The sequence below is a fragment of the Hippoglossus hippoglossus genome, chromosome 8 (assembly GCF_009819705.1).
Source record: "Hippoglossus hippoglossus isolate fHipHip1 chromosome 8, fHipHip1.pri, whole genome shotgun sequence".
Lineage (NCBI taxonomy): Eukaryota > Metazoa > Chordata > Actinopteri > Pleuronectiformes > Pleuronectidae > Hippoglossus > Hippoglossus hippoglossus.
In genome coordinates this window covers 9,386,449-9,412,497 of record NC_047158.1, presented here as the reverse complement: position 1 = coordinate 9,412,497, position 26,049 = coordinate 9,386,449, and the positions used below count along the sequence as shown (strand labels likewise).

Here is a 26,049-nt window from a genome sequence, read left to right as displayed (position 1 = left end):
AACAAGGTCAAAGGTCGACAAGATCAGTTCCTAAGGAGTGAATTCTGCACGTCAGGACCTCGTGCTTTGAGTCAAACAGACAGATACAACTAAGCTTAATGTCACTGGAGGGATCCCCGCAGTCACTGCCTCTCCTTCCATGGGATCCACAGAGATTCACATCCAGACAATCACACACACACACACACACACACCAACACACACAAACACACAGACAGAAAAGCAGCGTGACTATGAGAAAAACTGAAGCGGGGTTAGACGAGGTGCTCCTTATTCACTCTAATGACTCATCATGGGAGCACGGCACTGCAGCTGCAGGGGCCACGGGCTGGGGAGGGACACCGGGGGAATGAGGGCCACCACGGGACGACTGCAGGTGGACGGAGGTTGTAATTGCATAACAGGGAGATGCTGTGACTGCATGTATCAATTAGGAGAGTTCTGCACAGCAACAGGTGGAAGTACATGGAAGAAGGTCATGGTTTCTGTATAGTGTGTCAGGTTTGAACTTTAACGGCATCAGCTCCATTTGACGAACACTAATTTGGGTATATTTATACATAAATAGTCACAAAGACTTTGAGATGAGAATATCAGGTTCTAGACTTTAGATTTTCCACATTAACACATATTTAACCAAGGTTTTCCTTTGCTTTGGTGTATTTTTGTGTAAATCTCTTGTAGTATTTGTGATATTTTGTGTTGTAATCACATGTGGGTCGAGCCAAATATCTGGCGATACAGAAAAATGAAAAAAACAACAAACGTAGAAAATGATTTGTATTCTGGTGAACTCAACATTTTGATTTCCTTTTTTTTATATTCTGTATTAATATGGCCTGTTTCATTGATGTTTTGTAGATGATTGTTTTATGTTAAAATAAGAACAATTGTCATTTATATTATCATTATAATTTCATGCTAAAATGAGTATGATTATAAATATATAACAAAAACGCAAAAGTAGAATATTATATAATATACAATATTCTCTAAATTTATAATACTGTCAATATATTAAAATATTGTATCAAATATCATAAATTATACAATATAATAGTACACTTTATATACATACAAGTGAATACTGGGCCACTATATGTAGATGAACTGTGTACATTTTCAGTAGCCTATACAAAGTGTACAGATTCTGGTTATAAGACAAACTATGTACATGCAGGAGTCCATTTATGCAAAAGTGCAGGGAGAGGTAAAATAATCATAGAGGAAATTATAGATATACAAAGGTCAGAGGTCATCATCCTAATAGCCTGAGTTAAAAGCTTTTATTGAGTCTGTTCCCTGTTATTGAACACACACTGTGAAGGTGAGTTGAAACATCCTTTGCGTTTTCCCTATTCTCTCTCTCTCTGGCTTTAAACTGTTTTCATTCCATATTCAAGCTCAGACACAGTATATGCAGTGCCTATAAACACACACACACACACACACACACACACACACACACACACACACACACACACACACACACACACACACACACACACACACACACACACACACACACAAAGTCACATTCATATTAATGAGCACAGGCCAGCGGCAGTCTGGATAATGAACCTACTGTAAATGGTAGAAAAAGAGCTCTAATGAGTGTATGTAAGACTAGCAGATTTATTTGCCTCTGGATGAACTTTAATCAAGTGAAGCATGCAAACGTATAGACGGATGAAACCTATTGAACTGCTACGTGAAACTATAACATTGATAAATGCATTGTCTGGTCCGTGCATTTCAAGCAAGTGCAGATAGTGTTAATGTATCGGCTCATTTCCTTATTGCTTTCATAATATTTTGTCTCTGCCAATCAGACAAATGTCCGTCCAGATGCAGCAGTCATGACTCAGCTCATAGCAGAGATGTGCTGCCCCCCCTGCGGAGTCTGAATGTCAGCACAGGCTTCAGGTCGACATCCAACGTGCTAATTATCACTAACTTCTTCTCTTAGTGTTTTTAAAGAGATTGTAAAAGATCTTAATCCAATGAACTAAACTCTCAGCGCTCACTGCAGATTGATTTGGCTCCTGACGCTGCTGATCTGCTGTTGGACCGCTGCCTTTAAAACACTCCTCATTTTTTACGCTTTACACTTTACGTGGTTTTGATTGCTTCCAGTGGTTTCGTATGCAACCTTTAATGACCTGCATGATTCGACTGTTTTCACTCCATCATCATAACGGTAGAAAAAAGCTTTTCCCCTTCACGTGACCACACTGAATGTTATATGAAACCCTTTGCTTTTTCAATATTAAAAAGCCCAGAGAGCAGCACTGTGCAGTAAACAGATTGTTATGTTGTCATTATACGTGTTCTGATAAAAATTTCAGCAGATTCATTAATTTTTAAACCAGAATATTATGCACCCATTGTTTATTTATGAAACAATACCAGGTGAGGAACAAGTGCTGCAGAGTGAATTTTAGCAATTTAACTGCAAACCAATGGAAAGGGGATAAAGGTGAAAAAAATAGAGGACTATAGTTTGTTTTCTCATTTTCTCTGTTACTAGTTTCTATTTTGGTGACAATAGTATATTTACTATTTCTCACTATTATTACTGTGCATGCACATATGAAATCCACTGGAATAATATTACCCTGATATCAGAAGTATTTTTTATCAAATATACAAATTTGTGAGATTCCAGTTCTTCATGTAAGACAGGATATTTCGCTCAACAACAATAATAATAACGATAACAATAATAATACAGGCCTTTTGCATATATTGGGCTCAAAGTAAGAATTGAAAAACCAAGTAATGGTTCAAAATAAACTTCACAATTGTTAATTCCAAATAGGTTGGACAATATGTTGTTAAAACTACAGCTGTGCATCAGTCTTAACTGACAAAGTAGAATGTCATAGCCAACAGCGTGGCCAAGTCAGAAAGCAAAAGAAGAACTCAACAGAGAGAGAGGTTAATTACGTCGCTTCATTGCAAAACACCTTCTATCTGTGTAAAAGGAGTCACATTTACTACATTTTATATCAAAGATACTCGACAAAAATGTTATCGGAGAAGATCCAGACCAAAGCTGCGACTTCAAAATGTGCGGCGGCGGAGTTTGAAGCCGCCCTCGCCGCCGATAACAAAGTGGCTGCATGCCGTGTGCGTGCAGAGATTTAATTTTCTGCTTTGTAAAGCTTAGTCTTCTAAAAAGGAAACACCTTTATTTAAATAAATAAAAAAAGACAAAGTAGCGAATAATTAATTGGAAGAGATAGAATGTGCAGGCACAATGAGGTCTATTGTCTGAGGGCCACTCGGGCTATGAAGTTCTTTCAAACTATTGAAAGATAAATCAATGACTTAATAAATTTTGACATCACTATGATCCCAATGCCAACGAGTGACACATGGGCCTTTTCGCTGTCATTATTATTTCATTGAAGTTCATTTCACGAGGCACCAGAGGTAATAAGGCTTTCTTTAAACAAAAAAGAAAAACAATGAAGATATCGGAGAGCTATGAGAGGAAAGGCTGGGACCTCGGATCAGGTTCTTTTAGGGTTGACGCTGCTCTGACTGTCCTTGTTCAGGGGTTTTGGCCGCGGCGCCCTCTCCCTGTGCTCTGCCCCGTGGCATCCTCAGGCTTCCCTCATGCCCCTGTCCCACACAGCCTGCACAGATCAAACTAATCTGCTCACACAGTTGCTGGCCAGACATCTGTCCACGATAACCACCTGGATCATCGCATGTAGGTTAAACCGTGGCCGCTTTGATGCTAAGGGACCCCTCGAAGGAAAACCGGCAAAAATTCATACCATAGAAAAGGTCAAAGCTGGTGAAAATCACAATACGAGTAGAGATAACCACAATAAAAGCGCTGCGGAGGACCGACCGTCAGCACATGCTCGGCTTAAAAAACACAAGGGGTTTCTTATTTTGTGATTCCCCTTCTCGCGCGCTGAAGGGCTAGATAAGCTCTTTTGTTAATCACTCAGAGATGTTCAAATACAAAAATTCCAACATAGCTAAAAATGGATTTCCTATCAAAAGTTTCTGTTTTTCCCCCCAGAGCAGCAACTGTGTTCAAAAGAGTCCCTGAAGTGATTAAGAACATGCATGCCGAGAGTGACTTTGCATTAAGTTCAGCCGCAGAAGGTTATCAGAGTTGTTAATCATATCCATTTCACAGGACTAATCTCCACCAGAATTGTATGGTGCATGTATTTAAACGGACACGCACCAATGCAGAGATGAAACTTACTTGCGGGGTCATCAATGCAAGTGGCCATGAAACACAAATACCCTATAAATTCCAGAGGAGTTGATTTGACAGTGGACCCCGGTTTGGGCCCCTGGCTTATAGAACGAGTAGCAGGAGACATAAAGAATTGCAAATCAGAAGACGTTAGAAGTGAGGGATAAAAGTAGAAACTGCTATTTTGTTGTGTGGTCAAACGACAGACTCTTAGGAGGAGGAAGTCCTTGCTGAGCTGGATGAATGAGATATTTCTTCTTCACTTTGAGCATTTGTTCCCCAGTGTTCGTGGGAAAATAACATTTCCCTCATTAACAGTGTCCGAAGGGGAGAAACGTAACGCTGAACTGGTTCCATATGTTACGAGGAGAATCTCTGAGGCAGGAGCAGCCTCTCTGTGTGCATCTGTGCCTTTTTATTCAGCGTCATGCAGGGAAAAAGTAACTACTGTTTAGAGTTAGAGATATAACTTCTCCTGAGACCTGGTAAATATCTGTGACTTCCTGAATCACCTGATCAGATTATCACTTTCAGTCGCGTTCATATTACCTATACAAAAAACACAATCCCAAACAAACCGAACACAAGCTGCAAAGCAAAGGGATGAAGCAGCATACTCACTTCACTCCCTCTCTCCCAGGTGCCAGGTACTGTGTCCTTTGTCTCCCAACCTGAGGCCCCTCATCTCTGTCTGCTTGTCTCACTTACACTCCTTTACATGCCCGATAACCTCGGCTGATATCAAACAGCCCTGACCTGAAATCGGCATCCAGACAACCAAAAAAAACAGAAAACAAAAAAACGCGTCTTCGTGGCCGATCTCTCGTGAAGAGCCGCAGTGTCTGTGCTTAACCAAGTGTGAGCTCTTCCTGAAAGGCAGAGGGATGAGGGAGGCAGAGCATCTTGCTCCTCTCTCCCCTCGGTGCTCACAATGGTCCTCACTTACCCCATCATCCACCCCCCTGCAAAATGGGTCATGGTTGGGGGTGGGGATGGATGGGTGTGTGTGTGTATTATGTGTGCTCACGATGAGGATGAGGAGGAGGAGGTGGTGGTGGTGGGGTTTTTAATACCCCTTGGAGGGGTGGAGGGAGGGGAAGCCCGGGGTTGACAGACAGTAATAGGATGGGTGGGGAAGTGGATTGTTTTTGGAGGTAAATGATACTAAACCCTCTGGCCACCAGCGAGGAGCCGGACAGGCTGAGGCTCTCAGGACAGGGTAAGAGGAGCAATTAGAAATCTGGCCATTGTGTTTTACAGCCATATTATAATGCGTCTTAAATTTATGAATTTAAAAGTGTCACATGAACTACATGGAGATAGGAGACCCTAAATAAATATCTTAAGCTTATTTTATTCAAGCATTGTGATTGGTTGGAAAATAGGGGAAATAATAGAAACTAACTACTATGAGATCTCTCGTTTCAATAAACCTTTTAGAAGGAGCAGTTAACTGCACAAACACAATTTTATAACATGTTTATTCATTGCATCCTTTTATAACATGATTAATCAATCAATTTAACTTTATGTGAAAAGCATCCTTAATAGATGTTAGTGCCGTTCAAAGTGTTTTACATTTGACTGATAAGACAAATGCTGACAATTAAATACAGTAAAATAGATTTCAAATGCTGTAAAAGCAATTTAAAAATAAATAAATAGCATTGCTCCAACAAGGAGCATCAGTCCCCTTAAAGTCAATCAAGCTGCACCAAATTTCACATAGATATCTTTCCTATCTCAAAATGTTAAAGAAAGTGAAAAAGAATCCCGGCCCCTGACCTGCAATGGGTGCTTCCTTGACCCCTACCACATCCTTTCACACAGTTTAGAGGTAATCCGTTAAGTGGAGGTAATAATGAAAAAAATATATAGATAAAATAAATAAATGTGCGGCAATAAAAGACCAATAAGAGATTACGTCCGACATATAAATACTTGCTTGTGTCTGCCAATAAGTAAGTAGAGATTGCAGGACAGAAATGGCAACTGTTAGCGATAGTTAAACGACACTGTCTTGCCAAGAGAGCACTTAGATACAAATATCTGTGAAATATCAGTCCTTCAGTCAGCTTATCTATCACTTTTCATTATTAATCAATCCATTGGATGGTTTGCACAGATGTTCTTTATCCCCGGAGGATGCATCCTAAAGACGCTGATCTGAACGACAACTGTTGGATGTTTTGCCATAAAATTTGATACAGATAATTATATCCCCCCTCAGGATAAACTGAAATAACTTCCGTGATTCACTGACATTTTATTTATTGCCAACTCAAATGAAAAGAGAGGAGTCTAATATTTTGCGTTATGACGAGGAAAGGTCTGCAAAACACCCTCAGTTGTGTTGTAACATATTATGATTACAAAACGTCTTGGTCTCTGTTTTTCTTTAAATAAATCATCAATAAATTGATTGGATCCTCATCAGCATCAGGATAAGTGATGTGCTTATTTCTTTATTGAGTATATTTGCATTAAAAATCCAGTATTATTTTATGCTTTATTTTCCGTATCGTTTAAAGAGAACTGGCAATGAGTTTCATACCAAGTCCGTTGTGACAAAGTATAACAAATAATTGATGCCCAACAGGCTGCCTGTTACCAATGCCAGAGGATTTGGGGCTCTGAGAGAAGGAACCCAACGAGCTGCCAACTAGAAAAAAAAAAAACAACAACGCTACTTGGGAAAAGTTGAAAAAGTCATGAGAGGACACTGAACTCTGAGATAAAAAAAGTTGGGAAAAATCCTAATAATCAGCTGACCCTGGCTATTCTGAATGTTTTATGTCAGCCACACATGCCGTAGCCTCTGCCTGCAGGAAGACGGAGCCTCGGCTGTTATCCTCTGCATCGCTCTCAGCCTCCTCGTGCCCTCCTCACTCCATCTCTCCGCTGCCTCCCTAATGCCTCTCTTGGAGTCATAATCACGCCGCGCTACAAACAATAAAAGATGTCCGTTTGATATTGTCCAAATCCACTCACCAGCGGTGGTGGCTCAAATTAGGACTGCATGCGCGCAATCTCCGTCTCTTTCCTTATCTCTGTCCTCTGAGCGGACCAATTGCTATCACCAAATTTCACAGATTGTGTGCTGAGCGTAAATCCTCTTTAAATTCATATCATGTCGCTCAAAGTCAAAGTCACAGTTTATGTTAAAATGTGTTTTCCTTTAATGTCCAGCTTTTTTTCCCCCCATAAATGTGAAGTTGATAAGTAGTGAAATGATTATTTTGGACACGTCATCTCGGTAATAACCTTGAATCATTGGACGTTCTCGTCTTCTTCTGATGGGAGCTCTTTTATGGAGAGATTTTTTTCAGCTATATTAATTTTTATGGGCAACTACTGTAGATGTGATGATGGTGTCAATGTTGGTGTTGACGACAATGATGTTAATGATCATTCAAAACCATCAGAAAAAAACATTAACAAACACACACACACACACAGACACACACTCTAAGGAGGAATGGTGGCAGTTATTCACAGTCAATTCAACTAAAGACTCTTGTCTGTTGCTGTGAGAGTTTGACAGCAGATTAAAATGCCCCCACTTCCTGTCCAAACCCCAAATACACACTATTTCACTTATTGAGTAACGTTGTTTAGAAATCTATGTGAGATTGTTCATGCCACATTTCGGTAAATCCTTGCAGACTCAATCAGCACAGGGGTTGAGGTGATTTTGTGCTTTTATAGACAATAGAACAACCCACTCTCTCTATCTCTTCCTGTTGCAGGCACAATGAGGGTACAGCTCAGTGGTATTAAACTGCAGAGGGAGAGATCGTCTGTTTCAGTCTAACTACCTCACCTTTGCAAAACAGGTTTACAATATATTTCACATCAGACTCATGCACACTATCACCTCAGCCAAAACAGCTCTCCTCTATCACTGACTCCCCAAATCACACTACACATTCATTCTAAACAGTCTGGGAAAATGAAAACAAAATGAAGACCTTTCAAACTAGAAATTCTTCTAAACACAATCAACTTCTAACTGTAAATATATATATTATGCTCCCACTGTGGAGAAGCTGGAAAATGACATTGTGGCTGGTGACCAAGCTCCAGAAAGATCATAATTAAAAGAAGTATTTAATCTTAAGAACAACATTTGGCTTTCTGTTGCTCTTATTGTCTCACTTCCTGTTTTTATAAGTATGTCAGTACTAGTCTACAGGGCAGAGGGGGCCATAAAGGTGTCAGAGGGCCCCTGGGTCAGAGCTTCTGAATGAGGCGTTTAATATTTTTTGGTCTGAAAGTAAATCAAATGACAACAAAGATGCAAAATGACCGAAAATGGCATCACTGGGTCATTTTGTGCATTAGTGAATCTAAGCGTTCTGCTTCACCTGAAATAGAGACAAAGGTCTTTGCCCAGGGGCATCATCCATCCATGCAGTGTACACGTGAGCGTTTCACTGCTTAAATTTATGATGAGTAGTTAAGACAACTACTTTATATAACCAATATTGCTGTAGCTATAAAAGTGCCACCTTATAATCATGATGCATGATGGTGTCTTTAGTCCAGCGTGAGAGAGACGGTTCATATTAGCTGTCTGTGGTGCACACACGGGGACGATCGGCTGGCTTCCTTACAGACACGACCAGCTTGACAGGGACCAGCGTTAATAATGCAGTGCCAGTTGGTTGACTCTGACTGGCGCCGTGAGATAAACTCTGTATCTGTCTTCAAGCATGAAAAATGAAAGACAATGTCATTGAGCTGTTCCCAGATTGTCGGGTATAAAAAGGTAAAATATATAAATATAGAGTTTTACCTATTTGTATTTTGGCACAGATCTAACCGAGGTCTATTATCCTCTCATGTACAATAGAACTTTTTCAGCCTTCAGTGCATAAATCTAGGCCTTCATCCATGCTGCACAACATTATGCGCGCTAGGACTATATCGGAGGAGCAATGCTGCTTTAGGTATCATATGATGGCGAATCATTTTCAAATCAATCTAAGGTTTTGGTGTCTATGGCCGTATTATTTGCACAAACATTTTTTATCTTAATATATCTTGATCTTGACCCTGATATTCCCAAGTTTGATGAAAATCCATATGAGGGTACGAAAAAACTATGCAGCTGCTCAGGGTAATAGTATAAAGTGCAGAAATACATGTCATCAGCTAAATACAGAATACAAAGAAATACATACAAATATGGTCATACATGTAATTTTTCACCATGGGAATCATCTTGGGACCATAATGCAGATAAGTCATTTGAATCAGTAAGTATATAAATAAGTAATCTTCTGAGTACGTATACTTGAAAAACTGTGTATGTTTACATCAGTGTGTCATGAGTCACACTGCTAAGAGATGGACAGAGGAGATGGTTGTTGCTTAACTCCCATAATCCTTCAGGCCGTCTGCATAAGCCAAGATAATTTGGCTCATTTGACAGTGTATCATCCATGTAAACATCAAAGCTGTTTAAGAAGATGTTTGAGTGACAGATTTTTCACTTGTATTCTTGTCAGTTTTTTTTTTTTTTTTTTTTTTACAATATGGCTCCACTCAGAAATCTCTCTATTTCAGAGCTGTGCACTGACGAGTGGCGACTGATGTGCGTTTAAGCCCAAGACAGCAGTGTCATCATGAAACAGGGACTTAAAGTTTAACGTCCAGGGAAAGAAGAAGACAATATGGTGTGTTCGGGTGGTCAGGAATTTCCAATTTTACAAGTAGAAAGTTTACTAACTGAACACCAAATACTTTTCCATACTTAACTTTACTCAGTGTAGTGTCCTTTCTGAACATCCTGCTTCAACATCATCTGAGTAAAAACCAATGGGACCAAACCAACCAAACCAAACCTCTTGACTCTGCATATTTTACATGGAGAGTAGCTGTTGCTGTAAACTACGAGTATGATGTAAAAATGGAACTAACAGCCGACATAAAATTGATACGTAACTGAAGTTTGAGGCATTTCGCCGCGAGGGCCACACTGTTGCGATTGGTCAACTGCTTCCAGCACATGTAGGAAATGTGGGCCTCCTTTCTTGCTTTACCCGGCTTTGTTAAGCCGTGGGTCAGCTGCTCGACAAGCATTAAGCAAATGTGATCACAATAATGTGGAAGTATCGGCCAAATACTGCTGAGGAGGTGATTCAAGAGCTGTGGGCGAGAGGAACTCCATTTACTGGGAATGTTCTTTGCAGATCTTTTACAATTACTAAAAACCTACACAACACACTAGAGGAAAGAAACACTGACATCACAGTCTCCTTTAAAAGAACAACAACATTCTCCGGGCTGCGTTAGAGGCCTCCACTGGAACACATGAGCCAAGATGTAGAAACATCCCGTCCGCTGGTAAAACTCATTGGCTAAACATTTGACAGCGGGTCAGGAGGTTCCCTCTTCACTTCTGGCTGCCTCCGCTTTCTCTCGTGTTTACACAGCGACAGTATGAATGTTTTTGTTCAGTGTGTGCGCATAATTGATTCAGTGAAAACATAACACTGTAGATCAATAGGTTCCCTCACATATCAAACGGCTGTTGTTTAAAGTTGAAGTCATATAATGATATAGTTGCCTTTGTAGTGACATGTCCACTTCATACTTTGCTGTTTCATGCTGGTGGACATTCATTTGTGCTAAGCGGGAGTATTTATATAAGCATGTGATGGTTGAATGGTTTGTTTGTTCATTAGTGTGCCACGCTATATATAGTGTGCATTGTTTATGGTATGCTTTATTTGCTTTATTTAGCCTATACAAAGCCAGATGACTCTACACCTTTTGCGGTGTCATACACATCTGGGGGTATAGCTCAGCGGTAGAGCATTTGACTGCAGATCAAGAGGTCCCCAGTTTAACTCTGGGTGCCCCCTTATAAAAGAATATCAATTTTGAAAGAAAGAAGTTTCTTTCGACCTACTTCCACATGTGTTGTTCAATCATCGGCTACCTATAATCATCAAAAAAGCTCTTTCTCTGCAGGTGGATCAAAATAATGTTTTCATAGCCATGTAGATTTACCATTAAATCCTTCAGAGAGAGAGAAGAGGTGAATCATAGTCTACCATATTGTTCAAGGCAAAGTTGGACATAACTTTGAGACTTAGACATGCTCTTTCTTCTCATACAGGGGGTATAGCTCAGCGGTAGAGCATTTGACTCCAGTTCAACTCTGGGTGCCCCCTCTTAAGTTAAAAAAGAAAAGGATGTACAGCACCAAATAGATCTATTCATTCACCACGTTAGTCATGTGTAGCAATGAGGTATTATGGAGAACTCAATCAAATTAAAGGTAATCACTTTATGTATCATGTGAATTGCTTTTTAGCCTATACAATGCCAGATCACTCTATACCTTTTGGCTCATCATAAAGAACAGGGGGTATAGCTCAGCGGTAGAGCATTTGACTGCAGATCAAGAGGTCCCCAGTTCAACTCTGGGTGCCCCCTTAAAAATGATTGTCAATTTTAAAAGAATAAGCTTTGTGACAAACTACTTCAATGTATATTTGTCATTCATAATAAGGTGCTAACTGTAAATAATAGGATTTATACACTAATCATCAAAAAAGCTCTTTCTCTGCAGGTGGATCAAAACAATGTTTTCAATGCCACGAAGATATACTATTAAATGCTTCAGAAAGAGAACAGGTGAATGATCATCTGCCATACTGTTCAATGTGTTTGAGACACAGACATGCTGATAGTTGTCATACAGGGGGTATAGCTCAGTGGTAGAGCATTTGACTGCAGATCAAGAGGTCCCCAGTTCAACTCTGGGTGCCCCCTCTAAATAAAACTGACAGAGAAGTATATAACACCAAAAATCTCCATACATTCAACTTTTATTGATTTGTACCTTTAAGATTTTATGGAGAAATCAATCAAATGAATCGTAATCACTTTATATAATCATGTGAATTGTTTATGGTATTTAGCTTTATTTAGCCTATACAAAGCCAGATCACTCTATACCTTTTGCCTTATCATAAAAAACAGGGGGTATAGCTCAGCGGTAGAGCATTTGACTGCAGATCAAGAGGTCCCCAGTTCAACTCTGGGTACCCCCTTATAAAAGAATATCAACTTTGAAAGAAAGAAGTTTCTTTCAACGTACTTCCACATGTATTGTTCAATCATAGGCTACCTATAATCATCAAAAAAGGGCTTTCTCTGCAGGTGGATCAAAATAATGTTTTCATAGCCATGTAGATATACCATTAAATCCTTCAGAGAGAGAGAAGAGGTGAATCATAGTCTACCATATTGTTCAAGGCAAAGTTGCACATAACTTTGAGACTTAGACATGCTCTTTCTTCTCATACAGGGGGTATAGCTCAGCGGTAGAGCATTTGACTGCAGATCAAGAGGTCCCCAGTTCAACTCTGGGTGCCCCCTTGAAAATGATTATTAATTTTAAAAGAATGAACTTTGTGACAAACTACTTCAACATATATTTTCCATTCATAATCAGGGGCTAACTGTAAATAATAGGATTTATACACTAATCATCAAAAAAGCTCTTTCTCATGGATAGATGATGAGACAATGGGCCCCTGGGCAAAGACATTTGTATCTATTTCAGGTGAAGCAGAACGCTTAGATTCACTAACGCACAAAATGACTCAGTGATGCCATTTTCGGTCATTTTGCATCTTTGTTGTCATTTTTATTTACTTTCAGACCAAACAATGTTTTCAAAGGCACGAAGATATACTATTGAATGCTTCAGAGAGAGAAGAGGTGAATCATCATCTGCCATACTGTTCAATGTGTTTGAGACACAGACATGCTGATAATTGTCATCCAGGGGGTATAGCTCAGCGGTAGAGCATTTGACTGCAGATCAAGAGGTCCCCAGTTCAACTCTGGGTGCCCCCTTAAAAATGGTTGTCAATTTCCAAATAGACAAACTTATACACAACTTGTGCATTAAAGATAGAGAGCTTGGGATGCAGATACTGCAGCAGTAACTAGGAGGAGGATCCCAGAGGACATTTAGGTTAAAAACATGGTGGAACTGAAGCCATTTCGAGGCAAATTTGAATGTCAGGGCTCACTGACACTTGGATGACACCACAGGAGCAGTACGGATGTGTTTTCTGATTTTTTTTCTGGGTTTTTTTTATGTTTGAAGAAGTGGTCCCCATATACTATTTACCAATTGTTTTGGATTTGGCTGCAATGCTGTTTACCCCTGAGACTCCAGAAGTGTTTTGTGGACTCAAACACTTCACCCAGCCCTCCATCGGCATAGTGGTGAGTAGATAACGAGTGAATTTAAATTTTTCTGTGAACTATCCCTTTAAATGCTTCAGAGAGAGAAGAGACGATTCATCATCTGCCATATTGTTCAATGTGTTTGAGAAACAGACATGCTGATGGTTGTCATCCAGGGGGTATAGCTCAGCGGTAGAGCATTTGACTGCAGATCAAGAGGTCCCCAGTTCAACTCTGGGTGCCCCCTTAAGATAGAGCTGACAGAGAAGTATATAACACCAAAAAGATCCATACATTCACCTCTTTATTGATTTGTACCTTAAGATTTTATGGAGAATTCAATCAAATGAATCGTAATCACTCTAAATAATCATGTGAATTGTTTATGGTATTTAGCTTTATTTAGCTTTATTTAGCCTATACAAAGCCAGATCACTCTACACCTTTTGGCTCATCATAAAGAACAGGAGGTATAGCTCAGCGGTAGAGCATTTGACTGCAGATCAAGAGGTCCCCAGTTCAACTCTGGGTGCTCCCTTAAAAATGGTTGTCAATTTCAAAAGAGAGAAAGTTGTATGTAACTTGTGCATTAAAGAAGTAGCTTAAATATTAAAGATAGAGAATATAGATACTGCAGCAGTAACTAGTAGGAGGATCACAGAGGACATTTAGGCTAAAAACAAAGTGTAAATGACGCCATTTCTAGTCAAATTTAAATGTCAGGGCTCGATGACACCACAGGAGCAGTATGGAAGTCCTTTCTGTTGTTTTACGTTTGAAGAAGTGGTCCCCAGTTACTTCAATTGTTTTAGATTTGGCTGCAACGCTGTTTACCCCTGAGACTCCAGAAGTGTTTTGTGGACTCAACACTTCACCCACCCCTCCATCGGCATAGTGGTGAGTAGATCACGAGTGAATTTTCATTTTTCTGTGAACTATCCCTTTAAATGCTTCAGAGAGAGAAGAGACGATTCATAGTCTGCCATATTGTTCAATGTGTTTGACAAAGAGACATGCTGATGGTTGTCATACAGGGGGTATAGCTCAGCGGTAGAGCATTTGACTGCAGATCAAGAGGTCCCCAGTTCAACTCTGGGTGCCCCCTCAAAAGGGATTGTCACTTTCAAATGAAATACCTTTTATGTCAACCAACTTCAACATTAATTGTTCGTTCATAATCAGAGGCTACCTGTAAATAAAAGGAGTTGTACAATAATCATCAAATAAGCTATTTCTCTGCAGATGGATCAAAATAATGTTTTCATAGGCACAGAGATATACTATTAAATGCTTCAGAGAGAAAACATGCCATCCATAGTCTGCCATATTGTTCAATGTGTTTGATAGACAGACATGCTGATAGTTATCATCCAGGGGGTATAGCTCAGCGGTAGAGCATTTGACTGCAGATCAAGAGGTCCCCAGTTCAACTCTGGGTGCCCCCTTAAAAAGGATTATCAATAATCTTTACGTGCACTGTCACTGCAGATCTGCAGGTTTCAAATAGGCGTGAAATTGAATGTGTAAATGCTTCAGAGATAGAAGAGGTCAATCATTATCTGTCAGAGTTGCATGGTTGTTTTAGACAAAAGTCGACATAATGATTGTAACAAACCTGAATTCTGTTTAAAAATCGAAGAAGAAAGAAAGCATCCACTGCAGTTGAAGTTGGCAAACAACACTGAATCATTGTGATAACAGAGTCAGTATAAACAAATAAACCAATGAGAACGCATAATTAAAGTCTTCAGAGAGAGCCGGAGGGAGTTATAGTTTGTTGTTGCACAAAATAATAATAGTAATAGTAATAGTAATGATATAAGAAAATGTTTACCTACAATTTTATTTAATTTCAAATATAAAGTGTCATTCCAATTGTATGTATTAGTCATTTTACCACTATAATCACTCATTGGCATAACATAAGGGGGTGTAGCTCAGTGGAAGAGAATTTGACTGCACATCAACAGGTCCCCAGTGCAACTCTGGGTGCCCCCTTATAAATAATAAAATCTATATCTATGGTAATCTACATTTAATTCTGTTTTATGATTATTCACGATTAACTGTGTTGGTCCAATAGTATAGAGGTGGAGGCAGAATTGCCCCTTAGTAGTTTAATTTATGTTAAATGAGACTAGTCAGGGGGTACAGCTCAGCGGTAGAGCATTTGACTGCAGTTCAACAGGTCCCCAGTTTGTCTCCTGTACACAAAGCCTTCACATGTGTTATTATACACTGCCAGAAAGGGATAAATGCATAACTCTAAATAGAACCACTGGGCAACTTGTAAGAAAAATTCAGTTCTGAATAAAAAAGTAAACCCTCTATCCAGCAAATCAACAGTAATTTCATGTGCCCAGTTTAAACAGAATGCTCTGGAAATTTTACTTAGTGTTCATTTTATATTGTAAAAACTGAATGGCTCAGATCCATGTATCTGCAGCTGCTGACTGACTCCTCTGCCAGAGAGGGGGCATCTATCAGGACAATTACCTGCAGTGTCGTGTGTGGAGCAACGGAAAACCTGTGGACTCTCAGGACTCACTGGTGCACAGTGTTTGACACCTGAGGCTGCTGAGATGTTACATAACAATACAACAGCAGTTCTCAAAGTCAGTGTAGAGAAGCTGTATCACTGTTCATTGGCAGAGATAGTGCTTAAAAAGGTTAAATGTAATGCATTTAGTAATTGGTTTCCTGCAGGGGGCACCCAGAGTTGAACTGGGGACCTGTTGATCTGCAGTCAAATGCTCTACCACTGAGCTATACCCCCTATGATGACTCATATGTGATGGATGGATGAATGGATGGATGGATGGATGGATGGATGGATGGATGGATGGATGGATGGATGGATGGATGGATGGATGGATGGATGGATGGATGGATGGATGGATGGATGGATGGATGGATGGATGGATGGATGGATGGATGGATGGATGGATGGATGGATGGATGGATGGATGGATGGATGGATGGATGGATGGATGGATGGATGGATGGATGGATGGATGGATGGATGGAGTATACATCATCCCGAACCAACCATTCCATAATTAATGAACACTAATCAACAAAGAAACCAATAACCATCTAATGCAATTGATGGAAATCTTCTTGCTGAGCATCTATTAACAAACATGAGAGAAAAACAGCAAACATTTTTTATATCATTTGTTTCCTGGTGCCTTTAGTAAATAATTACAATACAATAAAAACTGCGTGTGACTAAGGTTAATTTATCTCCATGTTATGCACAGCAGTGCTTAAACTCTGTATCTCCCCTGTTGACCGTGAGGAATATCCTCTGGAACAGTAAATCCTTGATGGCTTTTGTCTGTAATCACCACGGAGCAAAATTGAATTAACACAGGGTGAACGGAGGCGTCCACAGGCAAAGATTCATGGTCCTAAACAAACAGGAGCAGACTATCTGAGTCCCTGGCATAAACACACACCGTCTGACGGTTTGCAGTTCAGAGTGAAGGCAAATGTGTGTGTGTGTTTTGTTGTGGTGCTGAGCTAAGGCCTTGTAGGTGTGTGTCCGCATTGGAACAGAGCCAAAACGAGAAGGGCACTCTGAACGCATCCCTCTGACAAGACTTACATCCCACCATGCTTTTTTAAATAATAATATTCATAAACTACTATGAGCTGTTTGTTTGGAGTCAGTGGGTCATATAACATGGAACCTATTTAAAAAATGATGTCTTTATTAAATAGTAATGTTCATATTAGATAGAGGACTTGCTAAAATCTAATAAAATGAGGTTTGTCCTATTTGTCTGGGGGTAGTAATAACATCTGATATGATTTGAAGTCAGTGCGTCACATGACATAGAAGGTATTAAAAACTCAGAAGAGCGTATGTACCGCCACCGAGGCCCAGCAGTCCCAATATGAAGCCACATTTAAATTCATTCGATTTTTATTTGGATCTGCACCAAATTGTACACACTCATGAATATGTCTGACGTTTTTCATCAAGATCTATGAATCATTCTGTGAGGACTCAATGAGAATGATGAAAAAAATCTCACAATGATAAAGAAAGTGAGAAAAATGTACACTGAAAAAGTGTAATGGCTTCTTTAATGACCTCTACTGCGTCCTTTCATCAATGTTTTCCCTAATCCTGCTTATTTACAGACAAACAAACAAACGCAGATGAAAACCTAACGTCCTTGTTGGAGGTAATAAACGACTCATGTTCCAGTGTAGTATAAATGGGGTGTAGGTCGATGGCAGAGCATTTAACTGCAGCTCAACAGGTCCCTCGCTCGTGTTTATGACCAACATAAACATTACATGCGTGACCTAGCTGTGCAGCATGTGAAAACCGACACAGGAGCAAACATCTAGGAGCTTACACCGCTCCGTGGGGAGATTTTAGAGGATGCAGCCACGGATTATTAAGCCCTATAAGATCTATAATGCACATTTATGTTCAATATGTTTCTCTACAAAACAAGATTAGAGGAGCCACCACCTTACTGTAATCTCAAAGCTGGTCCGGCCTGCGTGTTTATAGCTCACACTTGGCTGCAGAGAAAGTGGTTCCTTTCTTCCACTACTGGTATGTTGATAAAACACATTATACACAACCATCACTTTGGAATGTTACCCACGTTTGTATTTATCTACTGAAAAATGAATTACTTAAATCGGGAGTCGTTCTATTCATTGGTAAATGCAGGTTTTTTCAAAGTATAGCTTTATATATAGAGACAAGCTGAGGGAACCAGAGGGGATTTGCAGGTATTCACAGACTTACAGTGACAAAGATAATATCACTTTACATGTAGGTAGATGGTAGCATAGTTTTATTTCTAACATTTGACTGCTGTATCTGTGTATAAGTAGTGAAACAATGTTCTCCACAACCTTGATCTGTTCCATAATAACGTTTTGAGTAATTATAGATAAAGATTTGTAACTTTTTATTGGCCACCATGGAGCTTTTCTTTTATTTTGCATTGTTGGCACCTTGAAGTTGACAAGAAAATTAAGATTTAGCTGAAATAATTGTAGAATCCGACATTAACACCTCTCCCGTTCATCTCACACGCCCATAATATTTTCTTTTTTCTTTTACACAGCTAATGATAATTTGTAATAAATTGTTTTCTACTTGATCGTTGTTTATTACTTCGGCCAAAGAGGTTATGTTTTCATCTGCGTTTGTTTCTTTGTTGATTAGCAGGATTATGCAAAAACTACTGGACAAATTTCCAGGAAACTTCATGGAAGGATGTGGGTCAGGAAAGGACCCATTACATTCTGGTGCAAATGCATTCAAACAAAAATAATGTAAAATTGTGAGACGTTTTTCAACATTTTTATTGATTTCTCATTGAATAATTCATGGGTGTAAAAAAAATCTGGTATGTTTTCGACTAATGTTTGAGTTTGAGCGATGTGAAGCAGATCCAATTAAAAAATCTGGATCTAGTGAATTTAAATGTGGTTCCACAAGGGAACTGTTGGGCGTTGGCGGACGTATGCGTTCTACGGAGCGCCACTCTAGTTTGTACATTTCATTTATTTGCCAAACCCTATTGCAGTAAATGCTAAATGAAAACATCAGGCTTATTATGTTCTTCCAGTTGGCAAAGCCGTGGACTCACATTATACATTCATAATTCATGTTCTCCAGCAAGACTGAGCCACACTTCATCTCAGGCTTTGTCGTAAAAACTCTTCGACTCATCAGCCTTCAGATTCTCATCTCTAATTAGCGCAGAAGCAACGGGCTACCTCAGGTGAACAGACGCTTGGGCATCTCTGCGAGCATGTGTACGTTATCATACATAATCATGCATGCCAAGACACACACACACACACACACACACACACACACACACACACACACACACACACACACACACACACACACACACACACACGTGGTAGCATGCACCTATCATCTCCTCAGGCTGCGGCTCACCAGCAAAATCTCATTAGAGCAGGATGGAGGAGGAGGATGAGGGAGGAAGGAGCTGGGGGAGGGACGGCAGTGAGAGGTGCGGTCTGAGGGTCTGTGTGTGAGTGAACGTGTGTGTGTTTGTGTAATGTATTGACTTGATTGTACAATAACTGTACAATATATGATGAATTGGAGGTAAAATCTGTCCCAACCCCAAGTTAAAGGGCATTGGTAAAGCAAAGTGCTCTGAGGGAAAGAGCTGCTGTGTGGTTGTACTTCTGTATATCCGTGTACTTGACTATGTGTGTGTGTGTGTGTGTGTGTGTGTGTGTGTGTGTGTGTGTGTGTGTGTGTGTGTGTGTGTGTGTGTGTGTGTGTACGTGTATGTGTATGTGCACGTGCCTGTGCCTGTGCATGTGCCTGTGCCTGTGAGTGAGTCAGACTGAGGGCGATTCAGAATTAGATGATTCTTGTTGTGTCTTTAGGCATGGATGGAGCATATTTGACGTGTGTGTGTGTGTGTGTGTGTGTGTCTATGTGTGTGCAGAGCATTCTTGCCTTTGGTGACAGGTTTGGAGGGCAGAGGTAATGTGTGTGTCTGTGCGTGTATGTGTGTTTGTGTGTGAATGTGTATTTATGTAAACCTCTGAACATGTGTGCTTACATTTGTGTAGACCTCAGAAAGTGTGTGTTTGTGTTTGTGTAATGCTCTGAATGTGCGTGTGTGTAAACTGCTGTACATGGGTGTTATTCCTATTCATATTATTCACATTCTCCAGGGAAGCGGCCAGTGTTTCATTACATTGTGTGTTCACTTGTCAGACATATTTGTTCCTGAGGCTGCTGCTGCTGCTGCTAAATATCACACACCTGGATGCACAGTGTGTGCTGCTCCCGCTCATTCGGTGTCTTCTAAGACCCCATTACCATGCTAATAATATCCTCAAAATCTGACTGCACTCTCACCTTGATGAGTCTTCGTCACAGGGCCCGTGCAGCACATGTGGGATTAGGGATGACTTCATTTACGGCAGCATATCTTTAATACCGCGGGAGCTGAAAAGACGCCGGGCAGGGGAAAGACGGATTAAGGCGAGGAGGGTTCCTTTGAATAACGTCCAAAATATGTATAAATATCGCAGCTGGTTCCAAAATGTATTCAGCTATATGTTAAGGCTGTAAAATTTGGGAATGAGAAATGAAGTTGGATTTAATATGCTTTCTCCCTGTGTGTTTAAATGTGTGTGTGCATATTGGAAGTGGAAGCATGTTGGTGCATTTTATGGCGTCATAACCCATAAAACCTGCTGATAAACTAGCTAAAAGCATTTTGTGGTTAAACGATACGACTAAATATACTATTTATAATGTATGAAATATTATGCTTCAGGGAGTATTTCGATTTTTACATTGCAAGTAGTAAAACGTGACATTAATTCTAAGCAGGATTTTATCGCGCTGTTCTAATCTTTTTTAACTTTTGACTTTTCCTCATTTCACAATGACCCCCGTTAGATAGTGACACCTTATGCCTACTAATTGATATCTAAATCTTTGCTCATCAATTAAGAGGAATATATACAGTACATATACATACAGGAATAAGTAAAGTAAATAATTAAGCAAACCAGCTAACCTGGTACCTTTTCAGTAGTTAAAAGTAGCCTTTAGTTTTTTACAAACTTGTACGCAATACATTTTCAAATATTATTGTGCATGGATTATTTCGAATTAATCTAAGTTGTTAAAGTAAGTGCAAACTAATGTAAATCACCTTTATCTCCTGTCAAACATACATAACATACATTTTTATCTTGTTTTATATAGCCTACTGTCTATGCATGATCATTTATAAGGCTTTGCAAAAAAACCTCTTAATCTGAAGCATCTGTCAAATAAATGTAGTCAAGGAAGAAGTAAAAATGACCCCTTCTGAAATGAAGTGCAGCCAAAAAATGTAAAGTCATATATTGAGTTAGTAACATGCAAAGATAAAACAAAACAACCCTGATAACAGTCATCATTAGTTGCATGTAACCTCCATCCATGCTTTTGTATCATATGAAATGAAACATGGACATGTGTTTTTAAATCCCGATTCAGAGTTTTTGCTGTATGTGAAAAAAAAAAATCTTAATTACAGCACTTTGGAGGGGGACGCTCTTTCATGTTTGGTTTAATGTATCACTTAGAAAAAAAGCTGACATTAAGCTAAAAGAGGTTGAGCTGTCTGTGGGCCTGCTGCATTCACTGTCCTCGCCGATGTGTCAGTGAAGGACTTTGCTAACCCACTTATGCAGCTGGATTTGCATTGAGTGAATCGAAGCGAAAGATTTAAATGGCATCAGTCTTGCTATTAAAGCAAAGCAAAAACATCAGACAAACAGGGAGGAGCAGCTCTCTCCATCTCTCTCTCTCTCTGTCTCGATTTGTGTGGGTGTGGGTGTGTGTGTGTGTGTGGAGGAGCAGAGGGAGTGCTGTCCCCTGCCTCTGCTCGGTGTGTGCAGCAGCTGCAGCTTTCAGCCTCAGTCTACACTGTAGGGGCCATTCTGCTGTCTGAATGACTGATAGATACAAAGAGCCGAGTGGTGATGAGAGGTGACTCAGAGGAGAGCGCTGATGGTGCGTTTCAAACACACTCGTGCCCGTCTGCATGTTGCGATTCAACATTTGTGTGACGTGAAAAACGAAAAAAGACAAACTAAATATTTCCGGGTCAAGGCTTCAAAGCAGGATCAACAATAAGGCACCGCGAGGAGCCATTTTTTTTTCTCCAGTCATTAACGCGTGTGTCGATTTCACAACTGGCCTGAGGGCTGGGAAATCTTGGACTGAATTTGGAAAAGAGAAGTCCACCCCTCCCAGCATCCCTCCCTCCCTGATATGAGGTCTCATATGTTCATAAATAAAAAAAATAAAAAACCATGGTTACAGATGCTGACCTACGCCTGACGCACACATATGTTACAGAGTAAAAACCCTGCAAGCGAAGCAATCAATTCTCACACTCAACAGAAACAAACAGACATTTGCACAGGAAGACACAAACGGGAAGCTAAACACGCATGGTGCCCACAGTCTAATGAGACCAAATCGGACAGAGTGCATGAATGGAGTGCCCTGATTCAGCCCGTGGCACCGAGCTCTGCGCAGAGACAAAGCTCTCATGCAACATCCCCCGTTCACAGTCTGGCACTGAGGGCAGAAAACGTTCGCTGCTCCCAACTCTCAGCTCCACAGTATGGAGGTATTATAATATCTGAAAGGGGTGGGGGGATAGCGGTGGTGGTGGGGGTGACTCGGCTCAATACCATCCCCCACTTCCCTCCCCGTGGGCCCTCGCCGTACCCGCCCCCACAAATCCCAACACACACGCCGAACCATTCCGCCAACCTCCCCGCTTCGTGCTCTCACTGTACTGTTCTCACTCCGTCCCCATCCCCCCCCCTCTACAGAACCTCCACTTCCTCGTCCTCATCAGCATCAATCAGGGACCATAAGGGCAGACCCAGAGCTTTTTGCACATTACATACACGGCATGCCACCGCGTGTGAATAATGGTTCATTCCATGTAGAGTTCACTCATGTACAGTGCGACGCATGTGAGCCAGAAACCAGCTGCACAACCCAACCCTAACACAATAGATGTTTGTTTTTTTCAAGATTTTGGGCTTCAGGACTGCAACTAATGATCCTTTTTTATTGTTGATCCGTCTGTTGGTTACTATTTGATCCATCAAATGTAAGAAAGTAGTGAAAAATGACAGTTCAATGAAAATCAACAAATCTTCACAACAGAAAAGGGACAAATGAATGTTGAGGAACATGATTTATATCCTCATAAACGTTGCCATGCAATTAATGACGATTGACCAATAATTAGTCGTTTTATTGTTTCTAATATAAAACCTCTAAAAGGATATTAGAGGAGCTCTCTGTAACACAGGCCTATTCCAGGTTTACGTTGTAAGTAATGCTCAATTAAAGACATAATATGTAACAATTCTTTATTAAAATGTCTAAAAATTACTAGACCGTTGTTATATATATATAGTATAAATAGTATATATTTGTTGAGTTCTGCACAATGCTTCAAACAATGTTCAAACCCGGAGAAATCCTTGATTTAATTCAAGGTAATAGGACGCTTCAGTTTGCCTCTTGTTTGCATCATGTCTGCTTCTCTGCTGTGACTTTGGGAGCAAACGACTTAAAGGAAACACACATTGTTAGCCAGTTGGCCAGTCGGCTGTTTGGTCCTTCCACTGTTTGTATTGGTCACTTGTGATGGATCACGATTAATCATTGCTGTTTGCTGCGTAACGTGAATAAAACGTCAATACATTACCTCATCGGTGAAGATGACTTGTGCCTGAGTCACGTCAGGTAGATTTTCATCGACAATGATGGTGAAGACAACAACTCCCATGATCCCACTCTGCTTCACGACACCATTGAACTAGGTCTTTTGTTATTGTTTTGATTGAGAGACGCCTAGTGGCCACAGTTACATTTTGTAATAGATAGTGAATAATTTATTAATGCTTCATAGACTTGTAATAATCCATTAATAAAAACAATGTTTGGATTCCTGTCCAGTATATGTAATGTGAGATATGTGGAAGATGTGACTGCAGCTACACACAGTTGACACACAGGTTTCCCTCCTCCTCTGCTGTAGTTTCTTAAGTTCTGTGATGCTGATGCTAAATTTGAAACAGTCGCAGGGAAACACATTTAGCAGCAGCTCCCAAGTTCAACTCCAGATGACCCGGATATTGTTTACACAAAACACAAGTTTCACTTTTACATTGTCCTGTGCCACAGGCAGGAGGGTGGAGCTCTGCACTGAGTATTTAAGCTCTGTTCTCAGTGTCCATGACAGCCGTTAAGAAGCAAACAGGAAATCATCGCTGCCGAACAAGTCAGGGGCGGAGACTTTACATCAAGATGGACCACATGACAGCTCCCTAAAAGTGAAGCCAAAGCATCTGGCTCGCCCCCTGGTGGCTGGCTGCAGTGTAGGTCAAAAATCATACATCCTACATGTTAAAGAATAGGATAAGTAAGCATCAAATGAATTTTTTGTGCAAAGACTTTGGAGAAGTGTCGTCCATCTTTATATAAAGTCTATAGTAATGACATGTACAGTTAGGGTTTCCCCACAAATCAAATTATTTTAAAACCAATCTGAGAGTTTAAAACAATATGTGTGTGCAGGAGTGTAAACGTTTCCTACGCCACACTGGTATAGTCACCCGCAGCTCTTCCTCTTCCTGCAGGACATTCATGGGAAATGTCACAGCGTCCCAAATTCAAACCATCTCTTCAAGTGATGGTTTATCCCTCCAACCAGATTTCACACCATCAAGGGAAAACCTAGCAACAATTCACTATTCTTATCAAATATTAAAACAACACAATAAGTAAAAGATTTACCTAAAAAGGTTTTCAATCACTTTGCTTCAAATGATGTGTAAGAGTCACAAATAGCATCTAATTTTTACTATTAGATCTTATTTTGAACGAAGGGCCACAGATACAAAGCCTTTAGCTCAGCACCATAAAACTAATGAGACGATCTGGCTTTAGGGGTTTTGGAAGAAATCGTGTCTTTTATGGGGATTAAATGATGCTATTTAATATTATCTTAGCCAAGACAAGAACATATATATATATATATATATATATGTTGACTTAAAAATGTAATCATTTGTGCAGATATAGACCAGCAAACACACATCATCCTGCATCAACACAGGATTCCATGTTCTGTCAGTTAAATGCAGCACTGGGGTGAAACAAGCTGCTAACAAGCATTGAAAGGAATGAGTAACCCTCTGACAGAGCAAGAAGATTTACAGATTTCAGCACAGGGGTCAATTACCACCCACACACACACACTCACACACACACACACACAGACACACTCACATACGCGCACACACTCACACGCACGCACACACACTCACACACACACACACACACACACACACACAAAACAGCACTACTTCTTCACTTATTGATGAGATGGTTTTCTTGAGCTCAGGGGGGCTGTTCCCAGCGAGCTGATGTGTACTGGAGCTGATTAGAGCGAAGATTTACGAGTGACCGTGAGTAACCGCTCTAAGAGCTTCGCTGGGTGGACCTGAGAGGAGAGACGCTAGGGATGCATAGCGAAAAGACAAATGGGTTAAGCGAGGTAAAGCGGGACAGAGGGAACGAGCATCAGGCCCGCTCCTGCACAGTCTTCACTGTGAAGCTAATTGTCTCGGGCCAAAGCAGACCTGAGACCTGCCAACTGCGCTCATCGCTCTCTGCTCGGTCAGGGCCGAGTCTGTCCCTGCACAGGTGTCGAGCAGAGTCTAATAGAAGGTAAATCACAAACAGGCCCCCCGAGGATGTAACACGATGCAACAACATTAATGAGTGACTGATTAACAGCTGTCCCATTAAAACCGTCTCTTTCTTAGCACCTGACATTACACTTCAAACATGCTAATAATTCAACTTCCACCCCTGTAGCTAGCGTGAAATTGGCTCTCAGGGCGTCATGAGTCGTGGACATCTATTTGGGGGTGTGACAGTGAGTCAATCAATTAGCAGCACACTTGACTTCCTGCAGAAATTAATTTGCATTGTTTAATGAAATGTGGCTTTCGCCCTGCGGCGG

At 40.4% G+C, this 26,049-nt stretch overlaps 1 protein-coding gene and 11 non-coding genes across 13 annotated transcripts in view; 10 read left to right on the top strand and 2 right to left on the bottom strand.

The window, feature by feature from the left end:
* Positions 1 to 26,049, bottom strand: part of LOC117767042 (gap junction gamma-1 protein) — a 48,888-nt gene that overhangs the window by 4,429 nt on the left and 18,410 nt on the right. Inside the window, exon 1 of one of the 2 annotated variants that reach the window (XM_034594581.1) lies at positions 4,850 to 5,104. The exons of the other annotated variant lie outside the window; for it this stretch is intronic. The gene's annotated coding sequence lies outside the window, so the exon portion shown is untranslated. Of the gene's footprint in view, positions 1 to 4,849; positions 5,105 to 26,049 lie in introns of those variants that run through there. 2 annotated transcript variants of the gene reach the window in all.
* Positions 11,029 to 11,100, top strand: trnac-gca. The gene has a single exon. It is a non-coding gene; the product is annotated as a tRNA-Cys (tRNA).
* On the top strand, positions 11,606 to 11,677 carry trnac-gca. The gene has a single exon. It is a non-coding gene; the product is annotated as a tRNA-Cys (tRNA).
* Positions 11,945 to 12,016, top strand: trnac-gca. Its single transcript has one exon. It is a non-coding gene; the product is annotated as a tRNA-Cys (tRNA).
* On the top strand, positions 12,226 to 12,297 carry trnac-gca. Its single transcript has one exon. It is a non-coding gene; the product is annotated as a tRNA-Cys (tRNA).
* Positions 12,554 to 12,625, top strand: trnac-gca. Its single transcript has one exon. It is a non-coding gene; the product is annotated as a tRNA-Cys (tRNA).
* trnac-gca lies at positions 13,037 to 13,108 on the top strand. The gene has a single exon. It is a non-coding gene; the product is annotated as a tRNA-Cys (tRNA).
* trnac-gca lies at positions 13,623 to 13,694 on the top strand. Its single transcript has one exon. It is a non-coding gene; the product is annotated as a tRNA-Cys (tRNA).
* On the top strand, positions 13,914 to 13,985 carry trnac-gca. Its single transcript has one exon. It is a non-coding gene; the product is annotated as a tRNA-Cys (tRNA).
* Positions 14,481 to 14,552, top strand: trnac-gca. The gene has a single exon. It is a non-coding gene; the product is annotated as a tRNA-Cys (tRNA).
* On the top strand, positions 14,821 to 14,892 carry trnac-gca. Its single transcript has one exon. It is a non-coding gene; the product is annotated as a tRNA-Cys (tRNA).
* Positions 16,152 to 16,223, bottom strand: trnac-gca. The gene has a single exon. It is a non-coding gene; the product is annotated as a tRNA-Cys (tRNA).